This window comes from Coffea arabica, chromosome 3c (assembly GCF_036785885.1).
Source record: "Coffea arabica cultivar ET-39 chromosome 3c, Coffea Arabica ET-39 HiFi, whole genome shotgun sequence".
NCBI lineage: Eukaryota > Viridiplantae > Streptophyta > Magnoliopsida > Gentianales > Rubiaceae > Coffea > Coffea arabica.
This window is the reverse complement of record NC_092314.1, coordinates 38,521,814-38,541,614: the sequence shown is the minus strand read 5'-3', so window position 1 is coordinate 38,541,614 and position 19,801 is coordinate 38,521,814. Positions and strand designations below refer to the sequence as shown.

The 19,801-nt window shown below is 35.4% G+C and overlaps 1 pseudogene; it reads left to right on the top strand.

Annotated features, from left to right (window-relative positions):
* The first annotated feature begins 7,659 nt into the window (after nt 1-7,659).
* Nucleotides 7,660-10,346, top strand: LOC113735909 (mitochondrial succinate-fumarate transporter 1-like; annotated as a pseudogene).
* Nucleotides 10,347-19,801: the final 9,455 nt, after the last annotated feature.

The following is a 19,801-nucleotide window of genomic DNA, read 5'->3' as shown; positions in this document are numbered from 1 at the left end:
CATCACACAGAAGAAATATCATCACCACAGCCTTTCAATTAGGCTCCAAAATCACTCAAGTACATCACAAGTCCAATAGTGCGACTAAATATCAGTTTTGAAGCCAAAAGATGAACTAGCAGCTTTGACATCTTATAGAATTTTTTTCACAAATAGAGCTACGTTTATCGGATTAAGGCACAATTTATACCGTTTCGAAGCTAATACAAAAGGCTACAATTTTTATGAAGACAACTCAACCCATTTCACAACTGAGCTAGGTCAAATTTATGGATTACAGAACCAGAATGTCCTTGTCAGTATGGTTATCAGTACTGAATTCCAATGACAATAACTCAAGCTACAGAATTCTGTTTGAGGTGTTTTCTGATGCATTGGAAAGGTCAAACATAGGGCTAAAACTTTCATGTGTTTGGTCAAAGACTAGTTTGATACGGATCAAGGTGAAAAACGAAGCCAAAAGTATGAAATCATAAAACTATCCGCAAAATGAAACTTTTGGCAGTCAGGGGTATTCCGGTCATTTCACATGATACAGTGCTTAGATTGAGTTGAAATTTTACAGACAGATATATAACATCATTTCCTACAACTTTCATGTTTTAATCTAAGCCTAATTCAGCCTGTAACATGGTCGATCAATACTGGTCAAAACAGGGCAGAAACTGCCTTCAAATCTAGAATTTAGTTCATTCAAGAGATAAACTTCACATTTCTAGCTTGATTCACTACTTCAACTTCCTATACAAGATTATAGACATCATATACCATCTAAACAATAAAAAATACAGTTGGACAACTCAACCCTAACTCAAGAACATGTACCATCCATCCAAACCACTGAAATAACTATCATTTGGCACAAGTATAAGTTGTTATCCAAACTTAATCGAGTTTAAGTAAGAGATAAGGAAAAGACAGTCATGTACCTTCCAAAAACTCCTTGTAGGTGTGGAACCAAACACTTTCCTCCCAAACTTTTATCACATACAACTACCTAAGCACTCAAATGAAGGTTTAATCGGTTTGGATTCGGTGATTTTGCTCAAATGAAAGTGATTCAAGGTGAAACTTGGTGGTTGCTCACTTGGTTTCTTTCTCTCTTTTCTCTCTCTATGTCTCGGCCATAATGAGCTTAGAAAACAGAAATTGAGCTCCAAGAAAGATATAAAAAGCTTGGTCTTAGTTTGGGTCAAAGATGCATGGATTGCTTCCACTTGTCACCATCAATTTACATCTCAATTTTTTTCTTTTCTCTTGGTTTTTGAAGTCAAAAATTTTGGCCAGCATAATCTGTTTTAGAGCTGATATTTTGCACTAATGACAAAGAGATTCAATTAAGAAAGTGGTGGTCAAGTGGTGTGTTCAATCAGTAGTGAACGGTATCTGTCGGTTCACAGCGTTTTTTCTTAACTCGCACGTACTAGGGTTTTCACTTATAATTCACTAATGTATTATTATTATTTCTAATCCCACATTTAATATCATCAAAAACTTATTTTTAATCACTAAATTTAATACACTCTTTGGACCGATTACTCATACTACAAAAAGACGTAAAAATCCTAGTTTTCTTTTAACGTTGAAAGTAAAGGAAAACCCTTAGTTCTATGATTAATTGTAACTCTAGAGGAAGTGAATGAGTGGTAAAGCTATTGTAGAGTACTAAATTCCAAATAAAAGGGTATTTTAAGAAAAATATAAGGAATTTTACAAGTCCTCACACTCTCTCCCCCTTAAAAAAATTTCGTTTTCGAAATTTTTACCTTCCATCGCCTCAGATGACTCCGAAGCTTGTTGCTTGTCTAAGGCATATATCTTTGCTGGTACTTTAGTTCGATTCCCTTTTTCAGTCGCTTGTTTCAGTTTGGTTCCATCCAATTGTTGAGCACTACTCTCTCGTGACTGCTTCATCGGGCAATTACTAATTTGATGATTACTACTCCCACAAATCAAACAGTTTCGCCCTTTCCTCCAACAATCATTCTCGGTGTGATTTGCCTTCTCACAATATCCACAGGCCAGGTGAGAAGCCACCTTTTGACTTTCTTGAGAAATTTTTTCATGACCTATTTGACTTTCTTTCGTAGATCTTTCATCTAGTGCTCCTAATGTCCATGGTGGCGGGGTAAAGGGTTCACTTTTTGTATTTTAGAAGGCGCTATCTTTTCGCTAGATTCCTCAGATACACTACCAGATGCACCCCTTTTCCGTGTTTGGAAGGCTTCTACCTGTGCCTTTGCATCCTCAATCCTTTGGGTTTTCTCAAGGGTTTCCGTAAAGGTATTAACCTGAACCGCCGTTAAAGCTTCCTGGATTTCCAGATTCAATCCTTGTATGAACCATCTCACTCTTCTCCACTCCGTGGCCATCAATTCAGAAGCAAACTTGGACAGTTTAGTAAATTTAGTCTCATATTCGGCCACACTCTGGGTTTCCTGACGCAATTTAATAAATTCATCCTCTCTCCTTTCTTGGACCAAGGGTGGGAGGTACTTTTCGTTAAATTTTCTTACAAAGTTTGCCCACGTCCATACCATCTGTTCTCTTTTCCACTTGGCCCTAATTATATTCCACCACACTCGGGCCGGTTCTTCGAACTGAAACACAGCAAAGTTCATTTGTCTTTGCTCCGTGCAGTTCAAAGCTGTGAAGATGTTAATTATTGTCTCTAACTACTACTCAGTTACATCTAGATCAGGCCCTCCAACGAATTTCAGAGGCACAAATTTTTGAACCCTCTCAAAAGCCCTATCCTCTCCTATCTCGGGATTTTGGGGTTGATTCACTGGCATTTGACCTTGTTGATCTACCAATCGTGCTAGAATATTTATCATTTGTTGTATTGCCACCGCCACTTGGTCTCCGGCCTTAACCCTCGGTCCATGTTCTTGCTCGGCTATTGTTTCTCTTTCTTCTCTCAGTTCTTGAGCTCGCTTAGTTCCACGATCACGACCACATCCGCGACTACGTCTCCCTTCCATACCCTTTTCTCTCTTTTTTTTTTTTTCAAAAGGTGATTTAGTATATAACGAAGTAAATTGATTAAAATAACAAGATATCTCACACCAAATACATAAAGAGACATACCATATACACAAAGAGACATCTCAAATTAGACAAATAGTCAAAGGTAGTAAGTATTATACATGTAGGTATTAACATATCACAGGCAAAAGACATGTAGGAACAATGCAAGGTAAAACGAAAGAAAACGCGACTTGTCATTCCACACTCAGTTAAAATCACCCCCGTCCGGTCTCTTACTTCACTTTCTATCCAAACTAGGCGCCCGTTGATCTCTTGTACTCACTCTAGTCAAACATGCACCTGTTCAAGTTCCCCGGAATGAAATTCTCAAGTATTTAGTATCGCCCTCAACTCTGGAATACTTGGGTACAAGAATCCGAAATAAAATAATTTATATCTCGAACTGGCTAGTCCCAAGAGTAAATTATCTACAATCGAGATTCCTACCGACGTACCTATCTATTGTCCTCAAATACCATGATAACGATTTAAGACCTATAACAATTCATGATTCATAACTTATACTCAAAAGAGCACTTAGTCCTTCATACTTATTCACCACTTGATCCAAACTCACTCCGCGTAAAGACCACGCGAAGCAGGCTCTGATACCATCTGTGACGGCCCCACCTCCCCCTAGGGCGTACCAGAGGGTTCGACGGACCGCGTGCCCAACTTTTGCAGGGACTCAATCATACACCTCAAGTAAAAATGAAGATAAGACCACAAGAACAAGTGTAATAATAATTCCAAACTTAAAACATTTACTTATATACATTTCTATCTCAAAAGAAATACAACTCAAGTACACAAAGGTTCTAAATTTTTCATACATCCAACCCTTGCCAAGCGTTAGGGCGAGAACCATTACAAAAATTCAAAAAAACTAGATTAGAATAGTCTATACAGATCTCTCGTCCTTGCGCGCATCCCTGTTAAGGAAAACAAAATTAACGGAATGAGTTAAAAGTTCAATGAGGTTCCAGACACATAATAAAAAAATTAAATCCAAGGCATGAATCATAGATAACAAATAATCCAAGAAACATTTACAAGATAGAAGCACTAATAACATATTCATTAAAAGGAGGCATACTCACGTGGAGCCTTTTGTTCTTTCCTTCTTCTTTCATTTCCTTATTCCTCCAATATTTAAAATTTCATTTGTAATTGAAAACTTTCTTTCGTTCATTCATTTCATTTCTCCCCCTTCTGGACATTGGCCAGACTTCACTCAACAATATGGTAATACTCGAGTATACCAAACTTTCACCCAGGGTTACTAAATCGCCCGACCGAGTCTGCTTCTGACTCGAGTCGACCGGCAACGAAGGGCAAGGACCCAATTCAGCCAAAAGACTTACATTCATGCACAACTAACATTTAATCACTTAAACATTGAAAATTTCACATGTTATTTAAGTCGAGTGCGATAAAAGTACACACTCGCCTAGTAAAATTCATTTTACAAACATTTATCATTTAATCAAATATTCACAACAAATCATATAGTTAATAGAAACATAACAAACAAAGAACACTCACCTATTTAAGTAAAATAACGCCCAAAGTTTTCTTCTGGATAATACCCCCAATTACCAAGGAACCCTAATAATAACCAAGAGAAAATATTACAGTTAAACCATCTAAAGTTTAGGTGAACTAAAGAAAATCCGAATAACTATTAGGGCAAAGTATAAGTATAGTTTTGGAAGGGAAAAATGGATATTTTGACCAAAGGACATGAGTAAAATATTTGTAAAACTCATGCTCGCTCTTTAAATTCTGAAATCTCCATTTGAGTCGAAGTGGCGAGAAAAACGTATTTCTATTAGTCATTACTATCATTTTTCCAAGGGTACAAGTTTCGGCCAACTTCTAACTCATACACCTCTATGAAAGAAGACTTGAATACTCTAAACGATTCAAGTGAAACTCGTTCACAAATTCCTACTCAAGTCACACGTACATCTGCCTAACCCTCGAGTAAGAATTCGGGCAGCGTGCCCTTTGTGTTTACCTATTTTTTGACCATTTATGACTTCATTATTTTTCTCAAGGTAGCCCCAACATCACATAGAAGAAATATCATCACCACAGCCTTTCAATTAGGCTCCAAAATCACCCAAGTCCAATAGTGCGACTAAATATCAGTTTTGAAGCCAAAAAATGAACTGGCAGCTTTGACATCTTATAAAATTTTATTCACAAATAGAGCTACGTTTATCGGATTAAGGCACAATTTATACTATTTCGAAACTAATACAAAAGACTACAACTTTTATGAAGACAACTCAATCCATTTCACAACTGAGCTAGGTCAAATTTACGGATTACAGAACTAGAATGTCCTTGTCAGTACGGTTGTCAGTACTGAATTCCAATGACAATAACTCAAGTTACACAATTCCGTTTAAGGTGTTTTTAGATGCGTTAGAAAGGTCAAACATAGAGCTAAAACTTTCATGTTTTGGCCAAAGACTGGTTTGATACGGATCAAAGTAAAAAAATGAAGCCAAAAGTATGAAATCATATAACTGTCTGCAAAATAAAGCTTTTGGCAGTCAGGGGTATTCCGGTCATTTCACATGCTACAGTGCTCCGATTGAGCTGAAATTTTACAGACAGATATATAATAGCATTTCCTACAACTTTCATGTTTTAATCCAAGCCTAATTCGACCTCTAACATGGTCGATCAACACTAGTCAGAACAGGGCAGAAACTTCCTTCAAATCTGAAATTTAGTTCATTCAAGAGATAAACTTCACATTTCTAGCTTGATTCACTACTTCAACTTCCTATACAAGATTATAGACATCATATACCATCTAAACAACAAGAAATACAGTTGAACAACTCAATCCTAACTCAAGAACATGCACCATCCATCCAAACCACTGAAATAACTATCATTTGGCACAAGTATAAGTTGTTATCCAAACTTAATCGAGTTTAAGTAAGAGATAAGGAAAAGATAGCCATGTACCTTCCAAAAACTCCTTGTAGGTGTGGAACCAAACACTTTCCTCCCAAACTTTTACCACATACAACTACCTAAGCACTCAAATGAAGGTTTAATCGGTTTGGATTCAGTGATTTTGCTCAAATGAAAGTGATTCAAGGTGAAACTTGGTGGTTGTTCACTTGGTTTCTTTCTCTCTTTTCCCTCTCTATGTCTCGGCCACAATGAGCTTAGAAAACAGAAATTGAGCTCCAAGAAAGAGATAAAAAGCTTGGTCTTAGTTTGGGTCAAAGATGCATGGATTGCTTCCACTTGTCACCACCAATTTACATCTCAATTTTTTTCTTTTCTCTTGGTTTTTGAAGTCAAAAATTTTGGCCAGCTTAATCTGTTTTAGAGCTGATATTTTACACTAATGACAAAGAGATTCAGTTAAGAAAGTGGTGGTCAAGTGGTGTGTTCAATCGATAGTGAACTGTACCCGTCGGTTCACACTATTTTTCCTTAACTCGCACGTACTAGGGTTTTCACTTATAATTCACTAACTTATTATTATTATTTCTAATCCCACATTTAATATCATCAAAAACTCATTTTTAATCACTAAATTTAATACACTTTGGACCGATTACTCATACTACAAAAAGATGTAAAAACCTAGTTTTTTCTTAACGTTGAAAGTAAAGGAAAACCCTTGGTTCTATGATTAATTGTAATTCTAGGGGAAGTGAATGAATAGTAAAGCCATTGTAGAGTCCTAAATTCCAAATAAAAGAGTATTTTAAGAAAAATATAAGAAATTTTACAAGTCCTCACAAATGTAGATTTTGGCATCTAAGACAGAGAGTTTGTTCAAAAGAAGAAGTGATAAGCGTTTGAAAGTTTGGAATGATGTAGAAAACTATGGGGATGAAAAATATCAAAACTTTGGCTAAGTAATAAAACTCAAAATTTTGGTAGTATATAAGTGTATTATCGAATTTTAAAAATTTTATGATTATTCATATTAAGGAAATATAAATGAGGGCAATTTTGGGCATTCATATACTTTTTTGGTCTCACATCATCAAGGTGAAACCCAAGCCTATGTTCTAGGGAAGGTATGTGTAATTTTTAAAAAGCGAGAGGAGCAGTCTAAAATTACTAGAAACCTTAATGGAGTTTTTTGAAATTATCCCTTTTTTTAATTACTAACTAATCAAGTTCGATCATTTCCAATTGACTTCTCTTGCTTTTTTATTTCTTAAATTAATATCTAAAATTTTTCTTACTATTGAGCATCTATTAGCCAAATCTTTTAAATATATTTATGACATGATTACCTACAAGTTGTGTATTAATCGAATGGTTGTAAAGCCTGAGCTGGCTTTGGCAGAGCATGTGACAATGCCAAGACACAACCTTTGAGACTGGAGAGGAGAAGGGGAGGGTTGGTAAGCAATGGGCCGCCGACCCACCGAGGGATGAAATATATAAATCCCCAGAAACTTCGTTTTGCAGTGTTCATCACCATCAATTGAACTGCAGGATCGAATCGGACCACTTTGACCTGTGCATTGGCTTGGCCGGTTTGCTTTTCAGCTCAGGCATAAATCACTATTGCGAGGGGAAAGAGGATTCACATTTTTGCCTCAATCATAAGCGCTTGCATTGCCTCAAGAATCAATGGCAGAGAAAAGTGAACCTCAAGATCAGAAAAAAATTCCTTTGTATTTGAAAGCGATGTCAGGGTCATTAGGGGGGATTGTAAAGGCATCTTGCTTACAGCTGACGTGCGCGGTGTATACATATAATATTTAACTCATTTACAATTAAGTTTTACATTTATAATTTCTAAATACCCCACACGTGATTTATCGCAAGTATACAAATCGTGAGCGAATATAGGGTATTAAGGGTTGATCTCACAGGGAAGATTGCAATTACTGATGTTTTTCGAACTCCTTTATTATCTAGATTACCATAAATGTAAAAATAATGAAAATAACACTAGAAAACTCTTAGAGATATGGAATTCCTTACTACTCTTGCGTATGAGATTATCAGTTAAGTGAATGTTATTATCTTGGCTAGTTATGGCGTAATTTCCTTATGTATGTGAAACCTACTCTCGTAGTGAATCAATTATACTTGTAACTAAATCATACCTACTCTCGTGGTTATGAATTAATTACAAACTCATTTCTTCTATGAAATTACATGAAACAAGTCACATAGGTACACATCTACTCTCGTGAGTGTACTTCCTAGGTTTATCACTTAAACTAGTGTTAAATTTCAATTTTCATTGCAAACTTAACACCTTAAGATTATCATAATTAATGGCCAGTTAATCATGATTAGATAAGCAAAAGTGATAAATAACTTGCTCAAAATAATACCACCAAGTAGCCAAGTAAACATCACAAACAAGATATAACAAGTTCAACCATAACTCTAGGCATGAACTTTAACTAAACATGAAGAAAATAAAAGAAAAATCCATACTCGTATTATAACTAAACATAAGATGCAATACAAGAAATAAAGTGATAGGAGAAATGTCACCCATGTCACTTGAACTCCATGCTCTCCATCTTCATCCTCAACTTCATCTAAGTTTAGCTACAAATACAAGAAGGAAACACTACCCTAACTAATGAAAGCTACATTTCCGGTGAGTTTCTCTAGCCTTCCAAAGTTATCTTGAATCTTGCAAGTCCATGGCTATATATAGATAAATGTAGTCAAGAAATGAGGCCTGAAACATCCCTTTTACAGCTGCTAATTGGTTGTTACACGTTCATCAATAGCTGTGAATTATCGAAGAAGGAAACAAGTTGCATAAGTGGAGAGCAACCATTTCTGACCAAAATCTGGACAATTCAACTGCAATTTTCTCTATAATTGCGGCAGAACTAGCTCTTGTATAAAACATGAAAAATGTATATCTTTGAATTATATTTCTAATGCCTCAAGAATCATCCTATTTGGAGTTCTGTGGACTAAGATATGATCAAATTACCACTGACTGGTCAGAGCTCTATTGTCAGCTTTCGACAGCAGACTTTGACTTCTATATTTCGACATTTCGACCAGGAAAATTGCTGAATTGGACTTTGATATCTTCATATAAAATTTAGATACATCTCTTAGTTTTAAAATGGTTCAAGAATCATTTCAATCCAATATATTTAGCTCAAGATATAGCCAAAATACCATAGGTTACCAAAGCTGACTTTTCTTGCATTCTTTTGTTCTTAAATTGCATTTTCTCTTTTACACTTCATATTTTATTTTTATCACTTTAAATCATCATCAATCATCCAATTATCTTCTCAATGCACTCCATTTGATGATTGAATCATTAAACCTACAAAATATGAAGTTTTTACCATAAAAATCCATAAAATGAAATTTTTACACTTTAACCATAAAATGTATATTTTCACTAGAATCCTAGTTTATTAACTATAAAACTAAATAAAACACACCAAAACTAACCATTAAAACACACTAAAAATATGTAAAATATCTACTTGTCAACAGCCTATTGAGGTTATAAAAACCCGCCTTCAACTGGATAGATCTGGTAATTATAAGGGCATAATCCACTGGGACTCCACTATAGTACGAGATGAAGATGTTCGGGCTTTGTGGAAGGGGTTGACTACTCATTTAACCCACAAGTATGCACTTCAGATGGGCTCCAATGCGGTCCTGCAGTCTGTCTTCAAGGATTCTGAAACTAGGAAGCTTAGCCCTCAATGGAGGCTTCTCTCAGGATTTGGAGCTGGTGTGCTTGAAGCCCTCATTATTGTTCCACCTTTTGAGGTGGTGAAGATCAGATTACAACAACAGAGAGGTTTGAAACCTGAACTTATGAAGTACAAGAGAGACTACACTGTGCTAGGACAATCATTCGTGAAGAAGGCCTTCGTGGTCCGGGATGAACCAGGCTGTCACATTCACAGCCAAAAATGCTTTTGATGTGATTCTGTGGAAGAAACATAAAGGTGATGGAAAAGTCCTTCAACCTTGGCAGTTTATGGTATCTGAATTTCTTAGGGGAACAACTGGCCTAGTGTGCACTGGTCCCTTTGATGTTGTGAAGACAAAACTGATGACTTAGAGCCATTCTGGTGGTGAATTGAAGTACAAGGGAATGTTTCATGCTATCTCAATGACATATGCAGAGGAAAGGTTGCTTGCCTTGTCGAAGGGTCTGCTACCCAGGCTTATGAGGATCCCACCTGGCCAAAGCCATTATGTGGCCTGTGGCTGACCAGGTGATTGGTATTTATGAGAGGACATATACGCAAAATGTGTTGGTCAACAATATAGAGAATACTATGAAATGGCTACAAACCTAACAAGAAAAAGGCTTCAAATCGAGACTGCAAATCACTTGCCTTAAGACTTTATTCATCCATTATATTGTGCAAAAAACCAAGGACAAATATCCTTCAAATAAAGATGAAATTTGATTGCAAAACCCTGCACTAAATTATTACAACCCCCAAAGAACAAAGAAGAGAAGAGTAGAAATTTTTCTAGAGTTCGTAGGTCTTTTTTGTCTGCAGCCAAAAGACCACCAATTGATCCATATATAGAATTTCATGTCCCTTAAACAGTTATTGAATGGTAGAAACTTCTTTGGAGATGCACCCCTTCAAATGGCGATTGAATCATTTGAAACTTGAAAGGTTACAAGCAAAATTGCAGAAAGTTGCTAGGTGTGACCTTTGACTTCAACAATCCCCCGCCATTTATAATCTATTAAAAATTTCTTTATAGATCACTGAAAAATTTGATAATCTATGCATAAACAATGGTATCTTTTGATTAAACTACCATCTTAGTGTTAATTGATTTTAATTTGTTAATACTACTTGGTAGACAAGTTTTGAACCAAGAGTATATGTAACAAGCCACATAAATTAACACATATAGATTCACTTCTTTTCAATTTGTTTATACAAGTGATAGTCTTGTATCCCTATCCTTTCATGAATGTGTTCAAAGTTAAATCCAAAACTTTATGGATGCCATCAATCCAACATTCATATAGGCAAGTTCTTAATGCCCCTGCCATTTGTAGCATTTTACAAGACTTGTTAAGAACTCTAAATTCAACCTTCCAATTTCAAGCAGAAAAAATTGTTGGATTTAGGTTTTATCCCACCAACCGTTATTTCATTGGATTTGAGTTTTATCCCACCAACTGTTACCTTGTTGGGCTTGGGTTTTATCTCATGGTTGCCCAAGTCCAACAAAATAACGATTGGTGGGATAAAATCCAAACCCAACAAAAATCACACTACACCTTCTGGGATGTTTTATAGTGTTCAAACCACTATATCAATATACTTGTACTCATTGAATTCAAGGCTAATTGTTATATCTAGCATTGAATTGAGGATTTCAACCCTATCCCTTTAGATGTTTTAACCATCACTTCCTTTGTTAATTCTTTGATTAAAGGATCAGTTAGGTTCTCTTTTGATCTTACAAAATCTGTGGTTATCACACCATTCGTGATCAAATCTCTTACTAGACTATGCCTTAATCCAACATATCTAGACTTGTCATTGTACACTTGGCTATAAGTTTTAGCAAGCATAGTAGCACTACCAATCGGCTTCTTTGCTAGCTGAAGCCAAGGCTATAAATTCAGCTGCCATGGTGGAGTTAGTTATGCATGTCTGCTTCCTGAATGCCCAAGAAATTGCTTCTCCACCTAATAGAAAGATTCAACCTCTTGTAGAAGAATGATCATCTTCATTTGTTATCCAACTAGCATCCGAGTAACCTTTTGATACTGAAGGATAGCCACTATAGCAAATGCCATAGTTTTTTATATGTTTTAGATACCTTAAGACTCTAGTTACACTTAATCAATGCTGTTTGCTTGGATTGCTTGTGTTTCTACTTAACACGCCTATAGCAAAAGCTATATCTGACCTTGTACACGTCATTATATACATCAAACATCCAATAACTTTGGCATAATCCAATTAAGATATAGGATCACATAATTGAGTCCAGCTCATCATTTATAGCCTCTTTCTAGAATGAAGCGTCATGTGACTTCATTGCTTCATCAACTGTTTTAGGATCGGCTTCGGTATTAAAGCAATAAGGAGTAGTATTACTTATTTCATCACTTGTCCCCTCAAAAAGGTAAATAACAAAATCTGAACCAAAAGATTTCACCTTTTTAGCTCTTTTGCTCCTTCTAGGTTCAATGATTTTATTTTCATCATTTAAGCTATCTTTAGGTAATTCATTCTGGTTTAGCGCATTGTCAATTTCTTTAGACATTGAGATGAATCTTTTCTCATCAAAAATAGCATCTCTTGATTCAATAATTGTGTTAACTGATATTGAATCATTGGGTTCTATTACCATGAATCTATAGGCCTTACTATTTTGTACATATCCTAAGAATATACATTCAACACCTCTTTCACCTAATCTCCCTTTCTTAGATTCAGGAACTTTGACAATGGCTCTACAGCCCTAAACTCTCAAATATTTGAGATTCGGGTTTCCTTTGTACCAAAGTTCATAAGGAGTTATAGAGTTCTTTTTGTTTGGAACTCTATTTAATATGTGACAAACTATAAGTACAGTTTCTCCCCAAAAACCTTGACTTAAACAAAATTTGATAGCATTGCATTCACCATTTCCATAAGTACTCTATTTTTCCTTTCAATTACACCATTTTGTTGAGGTGTGTATGGAGTGGTGACTTCATTCTTAATACCACTGGGCTCAAAAAATTCCTTTTGATAGTACTCACCACCATGATCAATTCTTATGCATTTAATTAAATTGCCAGTAAAAGTTTTACTTCTACGTTGTATATCTTAAACATATGCATGACTTCATCTTTTTGAATGTAACAAATATACAAAACAAATCTAGTGCAATCATCAATAAAGGTGGCAAAATACTTGTTTCCTCTTAAAGAGATATGGTATCATGCAAATCACAAATATCACTATGAACAAGATCTAACTTATTTGTTTTCCTTTCAATATTTGAAAATAGCTTTCTACTTGTTTTTGTTAACAAGCATGTTCTACATTTACCATCCCCCTTTTGGATACATTTAGGCAACAAATCAAGTTTGATCATATCATGTCTCCTCCTATAATTTACATGTCGAAGCCTATTATGCCATAAAATAGTAGTAGACTCAAGCATATAACCAAAAGAAATATTCTTATTCATCTTATTAATAGGCATGACATTTAGTTTGAATATGCCATTACATAGATAGCTCTTGCCTACAAACATGCCACCTTTGGAGAGTACAAACTTATCAGCCTCAAACACAAGTTTAAATCCAAACTTATTCATCAAACTACACGAAACTAGATTCTTTCTTACTTCTGAAACAAACAGTGCATTTGTAAGAGTTACAATATGTCCAAATGTAAACTTTAAATCTACTTCTCCAACCCTTTTAATAGCAGTCACAGCATTAGCCGTGTATACTATGGATTGTTCATCATCCACTTTTTTCAAAGACTAGAAGAAGTCCTTGCTCTTGCATACATGGTGGGTAGCACTAGAATCAATCCATCAAGAAAAATCTTCCTTAACTACGTTGAGTTCAAAAATCATAGCCACAAGACTCTCGATTTCATTGTTTGAAGAATCAGGGTTCTCCATCTTCTTCTTTTTGAGAAGTTTGCATTCATATTTGTAATGTCCTTCTTTCTTGCAATGGTAGCATTTCCCCTTTTTCTTCCTTTCTTGCTCTTGTTGGATTGACTCTTTGATTGATTGGATTTGTTGTTATTCTTGGACTTGCTTATTTGTCCCTCTTCAATCATGCTCACTTTGGAAGTGGGATGCGTGTCCTTTTCTTCCTCCTTCAGTTGAACATCTTTGTTCTTCTGTATTCTAAACTCTTTCTCAACACAAAAAGATTTACCAAGACTTTCAAGAGCAATCTCTTCCTTTTTATGTTTGAGATCTCTCTTGAAATCCTTCCAAAAGGGTGGTAGTTTATCAATTATAGGGCTAACAACAATTGTTTCATCCATGAACATATTGTGTTGAGAAAATGATTAAACATCTTTTCAAATTCAGCAAATTGATCCATAATAGACGTTTTGCCTGCCATTTTATAGTTAAAGAAACTTGAGACAAGAAATTTCTTACTTGTTGCATCCCACCTCATGTACCTTGCTTCTAACGTGCCTCAAAGTTCCTTGGCAGTTGTCACCGAATGATAGACATAAAAAATCCCATCACTCATTGCATTGAGAATATGTTCCCTACAAATCTCATCATCCGTGTCCTATTTTTGCTTATTGCGGATGTCATCCCACATCTCTTCTTCATCATTTGTTGCAGGCCTTGGAGTAGTTAGAACATACACCACTTTGAGGGCCACAAGAAAGAAAGAAATGCACTCGTTTCTTTCAACGAATGAAATTCCCTCCATCAAAACGGTCAAGTTTAACAAATATTGGAAGCCAAATCTTTTATAGTGCTTTCCATTTCAAGGGAGGAATAAAGCCTTAAGATTTTTGGACAACAAAAAAAGAATACTGTGAAACGGCTGCAAAACTAACAAGAAAAAAGTTTCAAATCATTACTACAAATCACTTTCCTTAATACTTTATTCGTCCACTATATTGTGCAAAAGATGAAGGACAAACATCCTCTAGGATAAAATAATGTTTGGTTACAAAACTCTGTGCTAAATTGTTACAACCTCCAAAAGACCCGAAATTTTTCTAGAATTTGTAGGTCTTTTTTGTCTGCAGCCAAAAGAACACAAATTGATGCATATATAGAATTTCATGTCTCTTAGACGGTTATTGAATGGTAGAAACTTGTCTAGAGATGTATCCCTTCAAATGGCTATTGAATCATTTGAAACTCGAAAGGTTGCAAGCAAAATTGCAAAAAGCTCCTAGATGTGACCTTTGATTCTTCGGCATAATGCACCCTTGTAACTACCCTTATTTCTTAGACGTCAGTTCAGTCCTAGGGATAAAAGTTCGCAAATCCTTTAGGTTACTTTGATCGTTTGTTGCTCTGGCTCTTTCTAAACTGAAAGAGGGAATGAGCCAGTATTTTGGTGCCATGCACGGCAGTTTTCAACTAAATAGCTGGTGCGATCTAGTTTATTCATTGCCTGAAATTCAACAAATTTAGAAGGTTGACAGACAGTAGGGTGGTATATTGTCAAATGCCTCTTCAATTTTCTGTAAGTGTGGCCATGTTTAGCAATCTATATAGATGCACGTCTAATTATTATTCTCAAAAAAAAAAAAAAAAGTTCTCAGTTTATTGCAATCCTCATGCTAAATTTTTTAAACCATTGGACAACTAAGGGCACAGAATAAAAAAAACCATTTTTTTAAATTATTGAGCAATCAAGTTCTCATTTTTACTTCAATCACAGTTCTAATTTGTTTTTAAAAAATATTGGACAATAGAATTTCAAAGTTACACCAGTTAACATTCCAATTTCTTATTCAAGTCATGCATATTAATTGACACTTAAAATTACAAGTTGATCAAAAGGATCAACTATAAATCTTGGTTCATGTTCAATTCTCTGCACACTATTTCAAGTTTTTTGGCTGACTTTTCAAATTTTAATCTACTGATTTCCCAAAAATTTTTTCCTATTTTTCAAAGCTTTGGGACAGAACATGAGCATGAGCCCTAAACGTTACATATCAACTTTTGTCTTGGTATTTTGATTTAGTAATTATTGTGTATCATTTTCAGTTTATAATATAACTATGATGCCTGCTCATTTTCCTAACATTAAATCACTTGGACGTAACCAATCACAAGAAACAATAAGGCAGGATAATTATTGTTTTCGGTTTTATGGATATTGTTACTGCGATTACGGAGTCCCAACCATCTCAACCGAGTTACTACTCATAGAACAAATACTGAAAGGGTTGCTTTTAATAAGTGGGAGAGGGAAAATAAATTAAGTCTGGATTACATGAAGAGCACAATTGTTGAAGAGTTTCATGAGGGGACATTTGACTATCAGAATAGATCAAAATTTCTGGAAATTATAGGCCAGATGTTCATTGAGCGTGTAAAGGCTGTCTTTGGAGAACTTTTGAGTGAACTTAATTTGTATTTCACCAGAGAGGGTAACATATGCCAACATCTGATGGAAATGAAAAATACTACTGCTAAATTGAAATCAATGGGTTTGTAGTTTCCTATGATTGTAAAACTTGCTATCAACTATGTATCTTGTAGCAAAGGTTGGGCTGGCGAAGGTGTTCAGTCAATGCCCTTTTCAAGTTCGGCAATTGAATCCTACCTGCAACTCTTTTTCGACTCTTTCCTTTTTCTTAACCACCGCGGTTAATCTTTCTCTTGCAAGGCTGAGCTTGCCCATCCTTATACCTTCCGCTCTTCAATTCTCGCCAATAGCATTTAAAGACAAAAACATGAGCCAAATTAGACTTTCAAAGCAGTTGTACTCTCACAAAAGTAGAATACTTGTATTCTCTTCCAAGTTCAGTATCTCCAATCCTTGCCTTCCTAATTCTTCTCCAGTCACTTCTCCCAAAATCAACATTACTTCTAACTCTACTGCTAATCCAAAGCCTAATCTCAAGAAAACTAACGAAGTTGATACTTTGATGACTTTTCAGAAACAAGAAGGAGAATGCATTCACAATACTCTTCAGTTCTTGACTACATCCCAACTCCTTCAAGTCCTTGAGGTGGCTACCGTTCTCCACCCCTTCATCCTCCATACCATCCTCTCTATCCTCGATTGCAACCCATCCCTTCGGCCTAAAACCACCTCCGAAAATCTCCAAAAATCCTTCTCAAAAAATGAAGATGGCGAAGAAAGTAAAGTTATGATCTCTGGCGAAGAAAGTAAAGTTTGCGGTTTTGTCAGTTTCAAGAATGGTATGGTTTTTTTGTTTTGGGGGGGGGTCCCATGCAAAACAAAAGAATTACTTATCAAGAATTTGCGTCCGAATGTGTTCAATTGGAGAAATATCTGTAAAATGAGAGAGAACAGTTTTCGTAAATATTGAGAAAGAATTACTTTTCTGAATCTTGTCACTGGACCTGATTAACCCATCGATCGGTTTGACCGCGAATTGATAGTACTTCCACTCCGCTTCAATGCTAATAGCGAAAATTGATGGAAGTCTTCAAGACTCGGAAAAAAGGGCTAAACTAGTCGAGAATCGATTGAACTGCAAACTGTGATTTTTAATTTATACTTCACAAAATGGCCCGAGTTTGGACTTGTTTGCAGTGGGCCATCCATTTCATTCCTACAAATACCAATCATGCGATGTGGAAAGGGGCAAAGCCATATGTTGAGTGATTTGGAGAAAAAAAAGTGTATATGAGATATTTTGAATTCAAATTCTCTTATTTATATTAAAAGTGACATGGACTTCAAATTCTTCTAGTTACACTAAAAAAAAAGTGACGTGGACTTCAAGTCCAACTCCATTGCTATCTCTGTTACTAATTTCAAACCAATAGATCTTTTCTGGTTTGAAGTTTTCCTTTTTTTTCTTATTTTCTTGGATGATGAAGTTTCTTTTCTTGAATAATTTCTTTTGCTTGAAGTTTCTTTTCTTGAATAACAATTTGTTTGTTTCTGAAGTTTTCTTTCCTGCCTTTTGTGTTTTGAAGATATCATAGTATTTTTTTCCATTTTAAAAAAATTATTTTTTTGATTCTTCATGTTATGGAAAGATTTCTCTTGATTCTTTGGGTTTTTCTTTAAGAGGGTACTAAAAAAATTACATTTGTTGTATGTGACTCTCATTTGATAAGGATGGTGAGGGAATCTAGAGAATGGTTACAGCCCATAGAATGAAAGGGATAATTTTGATAGTTTTTTTAAAAAAATAAAAAACAATGAATTACTGAGTTGGTTAGTTGAATCGGGAAAAACCATAACCTGTAAGTCAATCGAGTCACCTACCTGTCCGTAATTGAAAACATTGACTATAAATAATACCAAAAAAAAATTAAGCGTTGGTTTGTAAGAGAAATTGGTATTCATTTTATTGTCACTTAGAAGTTATACAAAGTGTACAAGGACATAAGAAAACTAAGCATTTGATTTATTGTAGGACACTTTTATAAAGAGAAATTAAAGAAACACAAAAATAACCAATAATAATCATGCTTGGGCAAGACAATAATCATGTTGGGGGAATAGAGATATATTTTTGAAAGGATGGAAAGCAAAGTAATTATTAAATTTTCAGTACGACCATGACGTCCGAGACTACATGCCTCCTTTCTAAGCTATATGCGATTGGTTGCAGTCACGTAAGTCAAGTCTTGGTTGATCATGGTCTCGATCTTTTTTTTTTTTTTTCAACACAGGGGTGTCCGGGTCAATCTTTACGGCGCCCGATTAATCCCCTGTGCCTGAAATACCCCGCCTCCCAAGAGCACCCAAGCGGTATGTGAGATCAGACTCGAACCTGTGCCACCATGAGGATTACCCCATGGCCTCACCGGCTGAGCTGACCCCGAGGGGCCTTGGTTGATCATGGTCTCGATCTTGTTGCTTATTATTAACACATATGTACTAAGTGTGTAGAGGTGTTGCCGAGACCGTTTCTTTTTTTTCTGATGTGGCAAAATGTTATTGGACAATTTGTGGTCGTCCTTGCATGTGCCAATTGCAATGTTTGTGCAAAAAAAAAATCTAAAATGGGAATGCTATTATTATATTTTTTAAATAAATGGTACATTTATTGTCTTCACTTTGGTTGTATCCGATTGGACCTCTTTTCCATTTCTGTTCTGCCTTTTCCCATATGTATTGGGACTTGATTGTATCATTGCAATAACTCAGTTTAGTTGACTATGAGAACAATGTATTACAGTTTTGCCCTCCTATTATATTTTTCTTACCAGCCACAACGAATTGGTTTTGTTTTTGCCGTTTTCTTCATGCTCATGTCAGGAGGTCAATTTCTATTTACCCTTGGGTTGTATTTGTAAAAAATCATAATTCCTTCACTGTTGACGGCTATTGAAAGAAGGACTATGGCAGTTTCTTTGTTCTGTCCAACCCACTGCAATTTCTTTGTTCTGTCAAACCCGCTGCAGGTAAAGCTATGGATTGTTACCAGGATTTTCTGCTTATACTAATGGTTAGTGATATGTTAAGTTTTGCATTCCTTTTTTGTATCATTCCTTTTTTGCTTTCTTCGATTCTTATTTTTTCTTTTATTGCTCTGTTCCTCCGAAGCTTCTTCTTCATTTTGCTCTCCTTCATAAAGATTGGTCAGGTGAGCTTTTCCTTTTACTGAACTATTCCGTCTATAATGCGGTTTATTCCGATATGTTTTTTGGTTGGTCATTCATGGACTAACTCAGTTGTATTTACTTTGTTTATGGGTGTTTTGTATTTTAGCGTTACGTTATGGTAAGCCTATTTTAAATTTTCTGCATTCTTTGATTCTTTGTTTCACCTTTTAATTGTCCATTATTTGTTCTTATTTGTGTTTTACGTTTTTCCCCTATTTCCTCTTTACATTTTGCATGCAGCTTTCTTCGTCAGTGGTTGCTGTACGGAACTTTCTTTCTTTGTTATCTTCTCTTATATCTGCAGCTTGTATTGTTTCAGGTTAGCTGAACATTCTCTTTTTTTTTTATATAGATTTTTGTTCTACCAGTTTTTTATTTCTTCGGCATTTTCTATATACTCTGCAACCTGTTTTTCTTTTTTATTTTGCTGTAGGTTATATGTTCGTTCTTTTTTTCCCCTTTTTCAGTTTTTGTTCTCGCAGTTTTTGTTTCTTCTTAAAGTCTTGCAAAA